The sequence below is a fragment of the Mobula hypostoma genome, chromosome 7 (assembly GCF_963921235.1).
Source record: "Mobula hypostoma chromosome 7, sMobHyp1.1, whole genome shotgun sequence".
Classification (NCBI taxonomy): Eukaryota; Metazoa; Chordata; class Chondrichthyes; order Myliobatiformes; family Myliobatidae; genus Mobula; species Mobula hypostoma.
In genome coordinates, this window is record NC_086103.1 from 19,123,138 (window position 1) to 19,134,371 (window position 11,234).

The following is an 11,234-nucleotide window of genomic DNA, read 5'->3' on the forward strand; positions in this document are numbered from 1 at the left end:
CTTAACAGATAAGGTGAATGAGAATCCTAAGGGATTCTAAAGATATGTGAAGAACAAAAGGATTGCAAAGGACAAAGTTGGTCCACTGTAAGATCAGAATGGTGATCTATGCCTGGAGCCAAAAGAGATTTGGGGAGATCTTAAATAGAATTTTTGCAGCTGTATTTACTCAAGAGACAGACACGGAGTCTACAGATGTGAGGCAAAGCAGCAATGAGGCCATGGACCCTACACAGATTACAGGGGAGGAGGTGTTTACTGTCTTGAGGCAAATTAAGGTGGAGAAATCCCCAGAATCTGACAAGGAGTTCCCTTGGGTCCTGTGGGAGGCAAGTGCAGGGACCTAAATCATCATTAGCAACAGGTGAGGTACTGGAAAATTGGCAGAGAGCTAATGTTGTTCCACTGTGTAAGAAAGGCAGTAAACATAAGCCAGGAAATCATAGACTGGTGAGCCTGACATCAGCAGTAGGAAAATTATTGGATGGTATTCTAAGGGACCAGAAGGATGAGTATTTGGATAGACATGGACTAATTAGGGATAGTCAGCATGGCTTCATGCATGACAAGTTGTGGATAAGCAATGTTATAGAATTTTTTATGTAAGTTACCAGGAGAGTTGATAAAGGCAAGGTAGTGGATGTTGTCTACATTAACTTTAGTAAGGGATTTGATAAGCTGCAGCATGGAAGGTTGGCGAAGAAGGTTCAGTTGCTTGACATTTAAGATGATGTAGTAAACTGGATAAGACATTGGCTTTGTGGGAGAAGCCAGTGAGTGGTAGTAGATGGCTGCCTCTCTGAATGGAGGCCTGTGAATAGTGAAGTGCCACAGGGACTGGTGCTGGGTCTGTTGTTTGTCAACGATGATTTGAATAATGTGGTTAATTAGAACAGTAAATTTGCGGATGACACCATGATTTGGGTTGCAGTGAAGGAAGACTGTCAGAGCTTTCAGCAGGATCTGGACAGCCAGAAAAAAAGGACTGAAAATGGCAGATAAAATTTAATGTAGGCAGTTGTGAGGTGTTGCACTTTGGTGGGACCACAGGAAAGTAGGGTCTAAAAGAAAGCTTTTGACTCTTTGGCCTTCATAAATAAAATCATTGAGTACAGGAGATGGGATGATTTGCTGAAGTTGTATAAGATGTTGGTGAGGCCTAATTTGGAGTAACGTGTGCAGTTTTGGTTTCCTACCTACAGAAAAGATGTAAACAAGGTTGAAAGAGTACAGAGAATATTTACAAGGATGCTACTGGGACTGGAAGATGAGATATAAGGAAAAAATTAATAGGTTAGTACTTTATTCCTTGGAACATAGGAGAATGACAGAGATTAGATAGAGCTCTACAAAATTTTGAGAGGTATAGATAAGGTAAATGCAAACAGGCTTTTTTCACAGAGGTTGGGTGGGAGAACTAGAATTCATGGGCTAAAGGGTGAAATGTGAAAATTTTAAGGAGAACATGAGGGAAAACTTCTGAGTGCGATGAGAGTGTGGAACGAGCTCCCAGCACAATTGGTGTATGTAAGCTTGATTGCAATGTTTAAAAGTAGTTGGGATAGTTACAAGGATGGTAGAGGTATGGAAGGCTATGGTCCAGATACAGGTATATGGGAGTAGGCAGTTTAAATGGTTCAGCAGAAACTGGATTGGCCGAAGGGACTTTTTCTGTTCTGTACTTGTCTATGACTCTCACAACAGCAGTGAAAGTGGAGGAAGGCTGCAGCGATGAAGTCACCTTGCATTCCATGCCACTGTACCCTGACCCTGATCTGCCATGGACTGAGTCTTGTCTGCTCGTGCACTAGTCTCCCCACCTTAAACAAAGTCAAGCACTGGCTTCTCCAACAAGGGAATCCAGCCTAAAATCACAGATTATGTGTATCCTTGAGTGGCTTTTACAGTCACTTGATGATCCTTCAATAGACACCCTCTTTCCTGTTGGGAGAACACCGTACTCAACTTGAGTGATTGCACACTACTGCTCTCTGCCTCATGGAGTTATTGCTGAGAAGGGTGAAGTAATGGTCATATCTGGGACTAATGTAATGTCATGTTAATGATCACTATACCAACAAGAGCACGTGAAGGCAACATTCAAATGGGGCCATTTATTTGAATAGATATTCGGGCTTGAATGACAGAACAGACCTCCTCGATTCTTATATTCCTTTGCCATTTGTGATATAGATGAAATTTGCCATAACACTTTGATCCTTACTACCTGAAGAATTCATCTTGATTTGGGAGTTATGTTCCCTTGATTGGCTTAGATATTCCATTACTTTCTGAAATGTAACACAAACTCAATTGATAGTAACCGGATTATGTAATAATCCATTCTATAGCAAAAAAAAGTCCTTGTTTCTCCCAACTATATTTTTCCTCAGATTATTCAAACCATAGTACAATTTTTTTTTCCCCACAGATGTGGTCTAGCTTGCCGTGTCTCTCCCACATTTTTTGCTTTTATTTCACATTTTCATCAGCTGCAGGTTTTGCTTTTCCAAACTCAGATGTTCTTTTGAGTTATGGTGCCAAAGATTACAGATGACCCATCTCCATCTGAACATGTTGACTCTGAGGAAGTATGAAGACAAAGTGTTAGATTTTACAGTGATCTCTATTTCCATACCATATAAAGCTAGTTAGGATGTTTAGCCAAGTTTATAAGTAGATCATTTTTACTTACTGTGTCTGGAGATTCCAGTTTGGATTGCTCATTGAGGATAAGATCTTTGAGGGTATTGAAAATTGGAGTTAATGTATTTGAATAAAAGAAGATTATATTTTTCTTATACTATATAACTTGTAAATTACCTGATCTCTTTTGAAACTTGATAGCAGCATAATGAATTTCATTTTGGTATGGTTCTGAGTCTGAGATTGTCTGATGATCTTCAGGTTGCCTTTGATTTTCATTGACTGTGAAGAGGAATAGAAGCATAGAATCATAGAGCACTATAGGGCCTTGATCCATTTAGTCAGTGCCAAACTATTATTCTGCCTAGTCCCATTGACCTGCACCTGGAGCAAAGCCCTCCATGTCATTTCTTCCTTCTGAGGTTAGAGATGGAATCGGATTCACATCAGCTCTGGCAAGATTTGCAACTTAACATCATGAATGACTGTGATGCTGCACCTCCAGATGAGCTCAATGCCTTTAACGGACTCTTTGAAATGGAGAATTAAATCATATCTATGTGAATTCCTGCAGCATCTGCTGATCCTGGGTTCTCTGGCTCAGAAAGCAATGCCAGAATATCTTTCAAGAGGATGAAGGCCTTTGGCCCTGACAGTGTACCTAATAGGGCTCTTAAAACCTGTGACAACCAACTGGCAGAAGTGTTCAAGGACTTCTTCAATCTCTCACTGCTGCAGTCGGAGTTTCCCACCTGCTTTAAAAGGGTGACAAACATACCATAGAACCATAGAACACTACGGCACAGAAAATAGTCCATTCGGCCCTTCTAGTCTGTACCGAAGCATTATTCCACTAGTCCCATTGACCTGCATCCAGTCCATAACCCTCCAGACCTCTCCCAACCATGTACCTATCCAATTTATTCTTAAAACTTAAGAATGAGCCCGCATTTACCACGTCAGATGGCAGCTCGTTCCACACTCACACCACTCTCTGAGTGAAGAAGTTCCCCCAATGTTCCCCCTAAACCTTTCCTCTTTCACCCTAAAACTATGTCCTCTCGTATTTATCTCTTCTAATCTAAGCGGAAAGAGCCTATTCATATTTACTCTGTCTATACCCCTCATAATTTTGTAAACCTCTATCAAATCTCCCCTCATTCTTCTACACGCCAAGGAATAAAGTCCTAACCTGTTCAATCTTTCCCTGTAACTCAACTCCTGAAGACCCGGCAACATCCTAGTAAATCTTCTCTGCACTCTTTCAATATCACTAATATCCTTCCTATAGTTAGGTGACCAGAACTGTACACAATACTCCAAATTTGGCCTCATCAATGTCTTATACAACCTCCCCATAACATCCCAACTCCTATGCTCAATACTTTGATTTATGAATGCCAGGATGCCAAAAGCCTTCTTTATAACCCTGTCTACCTGTGATGCCACTTTAAGGAATTATGTATCTGAACTCCCAGATCTCTTTGTTCCTCCGCACTCCTCAGTACTCTACCATTTACTGTGTATGTCCTACCTTGATTTGTCCTTCCAAAATGCAACACCTCACACTTGTCTGCATTAAATTCCATCTGCCATTTTCTGGCCCATTTTTCCAGTTGGTCCAGATCCCTCTGCAAGCTTTGAAAGCCTTCCTCATTCTCCACAACACCTCCAATCTTAGTGTCATCAGTAAACTTGATGATCCAATTTACCACATTATTATCTAGATCATTGATATAGACAACAAACAACAATGATCCCAGCACAGATCCTCGAGACACACCACTAGTCACAGGCCTCCAGTCTGATAAGCAATCATCCACTACCACTCTCTGTCTTCTCCCACACAGCCAATTTTGAATCTAGTTTACAACGTCTCCATGGATACTTAGTGTTTGAACCTTCTGAACTAACCTCCCACGTGGGACCTTGTCAAAGGCCTTACTAAAGTCCATGTAGACAACATCCACAGCCTTTCCAGTGCCCAAGTAGTGCAGGATGAGCTGCCTCAGTGCCTATCACCCAGTGGTACTCACATCTACTACAATCAAGCGCTCCATGAAGTTGGTCATGGTTAGATTAAATTCCTGCCTCAGCAGATACACTACCTGGACCTGCAGCAATCTGCCTGTCACAATAGGTCTACGGCAGAAGCAATCTCACTGGCTCTCCACTTGTCCTTGAATCACCTGGACAGTAATAATATTTACCTCTCTCTGCATTTGGATCCTTGACTTCCTCACCAGGAGACCACAGTCTGCGTGGATCAGAAATAACCAGCAGACAATCAACATCAGTGTTCCTCAAGGATGTGTGCTTAGCCTATTGCTCTACTCTCTCTGCACCCACGATTGTGTGGATAGGCACAGCCAAACACCAACTAGTAATTTGCTGATGCCACAACGATTGTTGGCAGGATTTCAGATGGTGATGAGGAAGCGTACATGAGCAAGTTAGATCAGCTGGTTGAGTGGTGCTGCAGCAACAACATTGCACTCAGCATAAGTAAGACTAAAGAATTGATTGTGGACTTCAGGAAAGTTAAGGTGAAGGAACACACACCAGTCCTCATCGAGGGATCAGAAGTGGAAAGGGTGAGCTGCTTCAAGTTCCTGGATGTCAACGCCTCTGAGGATCTATCCTGGATCCAGCATAACGATGCAATTATAAAGAAGGTAAGACAGTGCTATATTTCATTCGGAGTTTGAGGAGAATTTGTATGTCACCAAAGACACTTGCACATTTCTGCAACTCCACTGTGGAGAGCATTCTAACTGGTTGCATCATTGTCTGTATGGGGTCCACTGCACAGGATCAGAAAAAGCTGCAGAAAGTTGTAAACTCAGTCAGCTCCATCATGGGCACTGGCCTCCCCAGCATCTGGGACACTTTCAAAATGTGATGCCTCAAAAAGGCAGCATCCATCAATAAGGACATCCTTCACCCATGACATGCCCTCTTCTCATTGCTACCATCAAGAAGAAGGTACAAGAACCTGGAGATACACACTCAATGTTCAGGAACAGCTTTTTCTCCTCTGCCATTAGACTTCTGAATGGACGTTGAACCCATGAACACTTCCTTAGTATTTTTCCCCTCTGTTTTTGCATGACTGATTTAAGTTATTTTTTATAATATACTTACTGTAATTTCTAATATTTATTACTATGTATTGCAATATACTGTTGCTGCAAAGCAACAAATTTCACGACATATGTACGATACATATGCTGGTGATATTAAACCTGATTCCAATTCCAAATTTCCAAATTTGTACTTATCCAAATTTCTCTTCAATGTTGAAATCAAACCTGCATCCACCACTTCGGCTAGCAGCTTGTTCCACACTCCCACTATCCTCTGAATGAAGACATTCCCCCTCATAGTTCCTTTAAATATTTCAGCTTTCACACTTCACCTATGAGCTCTAGTTCTAATCTCACTCAACCTCCCTTCGAATAAAGCCTACTTGCATTTACCCTATCTATACCCCTCAGAGTTTTGTATACCTCTGGCAAATCTCCCCTCATTTTCCTTTGCTCTAGGGAATAAAATCCTAACCTATTCAAATCTTCCCTATAATAGTTCCTCAAGTCCCAGAAATATCGATGTAAATACTCTCTGAACTCTTTCAATCTTAGTGATATCTTCCTTATAGATTTTTTTCTCTCACCCACTATTGCACATCATCAGTGTTAGGAAGCATGACTTCTGCTTCTGTATTTCCCCTTTGACAAATTTACCTCACCTACACACAGAAGCAATGGCTGAGTGGGGAGTTTAGCCAAGAGTGTGCAGTAGCTTCAGTAGATGAGCAAGAAAACTAGATGAATTGATAAGCACAGGTGCATTCCTGGCAAATTACAGTTATTGAAAAGTTAGATCGATAGAACAAACAAACCAAAGTACTGCAGACACTGGAAATGTGAAATAGTACTGAAAAATCTCAACTTCCTCATCAGGCAGGTAATAATTGTTAGCACCATATTTCGGATCAATCCCTCTCATCAGAAATGCTGGTGCAGGTTAAACTGGGACGGCAATGTTTTGTCTGATCCATTGTGATAGATGAGAGGAAGAGACAAAGAAACACCCACAAAATGCTGGAGGAACTCAGCAGGTCAGGGAACATCTATGGAAATGAATAAACACTGGATGTCTCAGACCAAAATCCTTCTTCAGGAATGGAAAGAAGGGGTGAAGATGCCAGAATAAAAAGTTGGGAGGAGGAAAAGGAGGATATCTAGAAGATGATAGGTGAAGCCAGGTGGGTGGGAAAGGTAAAGAGCTGGAAGGAATCTGATAGGAGCGAGGAATGGACCATAGGAGAAAGAGAAGGAGAAGGGACCCAGGGGAAGGTGATAGGCAGGTGAGAAGAGTTAAGGGGCCAGAGTGGGGAATAGAAGAAGGTTGGGGGGGGGGGAGCAAAACGTTTTTACAGGAAAGAAAAATTCATATTCATGCTATCAGGTTGGAGGCTACCCAGATGGAATATAAGGTGTTACTCCTCCACCCTGAAGGTGGCCTTATCTTGGTATAAGAGGAGGCAATAGATTGGAACGGAAATGGGAATCAGAATTGAAATGTTCGGCCACCAGCAAGTTCTGCTGTTCAAGTCAAGTCAAGTCAAGTCACTTTTTATTGTCATTTTGACCATAACTGCTGGTACAGTACACAGTAAAAATGAGACGTTTTTCAGGACCATGGTGCTACATGAACAATACAAAAACTACACTGAACTACATAAAACAACACAAAACTACACTAGACTACAGACCTACCCAGGACTGCATAAAGTGCACAAAACAGTGCAGGCATCACAATAAATACTAAACAAGACAATAGGCACAGTAGAGGGCAGTAGGTTGGTATCAGTCCAGGCTCTGGGTATTGAGGAGTCTGATGGCTTGGGGGAAGAAACTGTTACATAGTCTGGTCGTGAGAGCCCAAATACTTTGGTGCCTTTTGCCAGATGGCAGGAGGGAGAAGAGTTTGTATGAGGGGTGCGTGGGGTCCTTCGTAATGCTGTTTGCTTTATGGATGCAGCGTGTGGTGTAAATGTCTGTAATTGCGGGAAGAGAGACCCCGATGATCTTCTCAGCTGACCTCACCATCCACTGCAGGGTCCTGCAATCCGAAATGGTGCAATTTCCGAACTAGGCAGTGATGCAGCTGCTCAGGATGCTCTCAATACAACCTGTGTAGAATGTGGATGGAGTAGAGGTTCTTGATGAAGCGGTCCCCAAACTTATAACCGGTCTCACCAGTGTAGAGGAGGCCCCATCAGGAGCACTGGACACAGGAGTCAACCCCAGCAGATTTGCAGGTGATGTGTTGGTTCACCTGGAAGGACTGTTCGACTGGGAGGAGGTGAAAGAGCAGGTGTAGAACTTTGGGTGTTTGCAGGAATAAGTGCTGGGAGGGAGATTAATGAGATTGAATGGACAAGGGAATCAAAGAGGAATGATCCATAAAGAAAGAGGAATGGTGGCAGAGGGAGGTAAAGATATGTTTGGTCATAGGACCCCTTTGGAAATGTTGGAAAGCAAAGGAAGAGACATTGCATAGGTTGAGACTGGAGGTTACTAAAGAATGAACACATATTTGACAGCAACCAGGTTGAGAACGCAATACAGACACAATTTTACAAGGGTAGAAATACAATATGTAAACAAGGAGAGGTTGTTCAGCTTTGGAGGCAACATATACCAATAAATGTGTTGTCCACTTTCCCTGAGAAAAAAAGAGGCTTGTTATCTCCATTGTGAGAGATTGCAGAAGTTCTCAGCTGTAGGGGGATCTGGATGCAGAACTATAAAAGCCAAAATTCATGTATTTCATGGAATTATCTAAGCTAAAAGATTATTATTTATTGTGAGAGCAATTGTATACCAGTGTAGAGAGGTTGTGCTTCAGTAATGTAGGCTATCAGTTAGACAATATCTGGAGTACTGTGAACAGTACTGGCTCAATAAACTCAAGAGATTCTACAGATGCTAACAATCTGGAGTAACACACACAAAATACTGGAGGAAATCAGCAGGTCTGGCAGCCTCTGTGGAGAGAAACAAAGAGCTGACATTGTGAGCAGAGACCCTTTGACAGATCTCAATAACTATAGACAAGAGAAAATCTGCAGTTGCTGGAGGTCCAAAGCAGCACTCACAAAGTGCTGGAAGAACTCAGCAGGCCAGGCAGCATCTATGGAAAAGAATAAACAGTTGGCTTTTTAGGCCGAGACCCGTCATCAGGACTGGAAAGAAAGAGTTAGGGTGAGGAGAGGAAGAACTACAAGGTGGGAGAGAGGGAGGGGTGAAATAGAGCTGGGAAGTTGAGAGGTGGAAGAGATCAAGGATTGGAGAAGGAGGAATCAGATTGGAGAGGGTAGAAGACCATGGATGAAGGGCCTTGGCCCAAAACTTCGACTGTTTACTCTTTTCCATAGATGCTGCCTGGTCTGCTGAGTTCCTCTGGCATTTTGTGTGTGTTGCCTCAATACCAACAAAAGGACTTTACAGAGTGAGTAGCGATTCAGTGAAGTGTGCCAGAGTAATAGCTGGAATGGGCAAGTTGGCAAATGGATGAAAAATACATAAGCTACATTTATATCTGCAAGGCAATAAAAGATTAAAAGGGGGCAAAATTAAAACATGCAATATCCAGTGAGTTCTTGACTGACTGTATAATTCACCTAGTGCGGTAATCTAGAACTAGGGATTTTTAAATAAGTAGTTACCCATTTAAGACAGAAATTAAGTGGATCTCTTTTTCAGAAGTTCTCAAGTCTTTTACTGTCTCTTTCCTGAAAGGTTAGAGGAAGCAGAGCCTGAGGTGATTTCCAAAGCTGATGTGGATAGATGAATGATAAGCGGAGGTATAATGTTACCTTGTGTAGTCAGGGGTGTGGGATTGCAATTACATTCAGAACAGACACAATTTTATTAAACTACAGAGCAGGTTTAAAATCTGAGTGACAAATTTTTGCACCTTATTCATATGTTTCTGGATGCATAAAAGTCCACATACTCATACAAAGAAGGAGATGTTATCCTGTATGGCTTCACTTAATGTATAAATTACTCAGCAGTGATAGTAGAGATAGAGGGGCATGGTAGTGTCATGGTCAGCACTACGCTTTACAATTTCAGCTGTAAAATCTGGGTTCAATTCCAGCCGCCGTCTGTAAGAAGTTTGTACATTCTCCGCGTGACCACATGAGCTTCCTCCGGGTTCTCCAGTTTCCCCCCAGGGTCCAAGGTTGTACGGTCTGTGTTAGTGAGTTGTGGGTATGCTATGTTGGCACTGGAAAAGTGACAGCACTGGAGGACTGCTCAGCACATTCATTGCTAATTTGATTTGACACAAACACATTTCACTGCATGCTTTGGTCAACGTGTGACAAATAATGCTAATCTTTACATTTAGTTAATGCTAAATGCATTATTAAGTAAACTGACTAATGGTGCATATACAAAAACTTTACCTGCATTTTAGAAGACATATGAGAGCAGACAGGGGTGATAAATCTGTTTGCACTCTTTGAGGAAGTGATGAGTGCAATACATCTGCATTGGCCTTTCAAAATGTTCTTAATAAAGTGCCATTTATTAACCCACGAGACAAAAGAGGGAAGTGATACCAGATATGTGAAATTAAGATATTCATAGCAGAAAAACTGCGTTTTGCATCATTTCCTGAACTGAATGATAATTACAGTGACTATCCTCTTTCTCTGCTCTCAAAATGGTGGGAAGCAATGATTGGAGAAAAATCACAACATTAAATAAAGTATCTCTACAAATTCCAGCTGCTCTAGTGATAATAAACTTGATTCTAATTTTGATTATTTTCTTAAACGTAACCCAAAATTAGGCTCAGGAATATCTATTTATCCGTCTGATTCTACAATAATACATTCCCTAGCCAAAGATTTCTTTGCTTTTTCTCTACCTTCTTTTCAATAGATCAGGAGGGTTAGTTTTCAGTCTGATTTCCATTTCTTTAAACAGGTGATGTACTGAAGACTATTCACTGAGTTCTTCAATTATTCAGATTCCTTTATTTATTGTAACATATGGTGAGATATGCTATTTTCATAAACAACCAACACAACCTAAGGACGCGCTGAGGCAGTCTGAAAATGTTGCCACACATTCTGACATCAACATAGCATGTCCAAAATGTTCAACAGAGAAAACACAAGCAACAGCAGAACAACACCTAAACAAGTCTCTTTCTTTCCTCCCACCCACTCACTCAGACACAGAGATAGTCCTCCTGCCCCAGGGTAGGGCACCTCCGGGCTTCCAGCCTCCAGTGAACTTACGGATTTACATTATTTTATACATATATTGCTACTCACTGAGTCTGAAGGTTGTTGGTTGGATCTCTCATCAAGGATAATTTGCTGCAATTTAAACCTATTGAGACCGATCCTTCACTATAGGGGACATGCATCTGATTTCTATCAGCATTGTGTTCTGTGTTGTGTGTTCATTTTGTGTATTATGGTAACTGGTCCCGTCAGTGGGCGGGCGTGGTAGAAGTGAAGGGAATAAGTTATGTATTCGTGCTTTGTTCTGGTCATT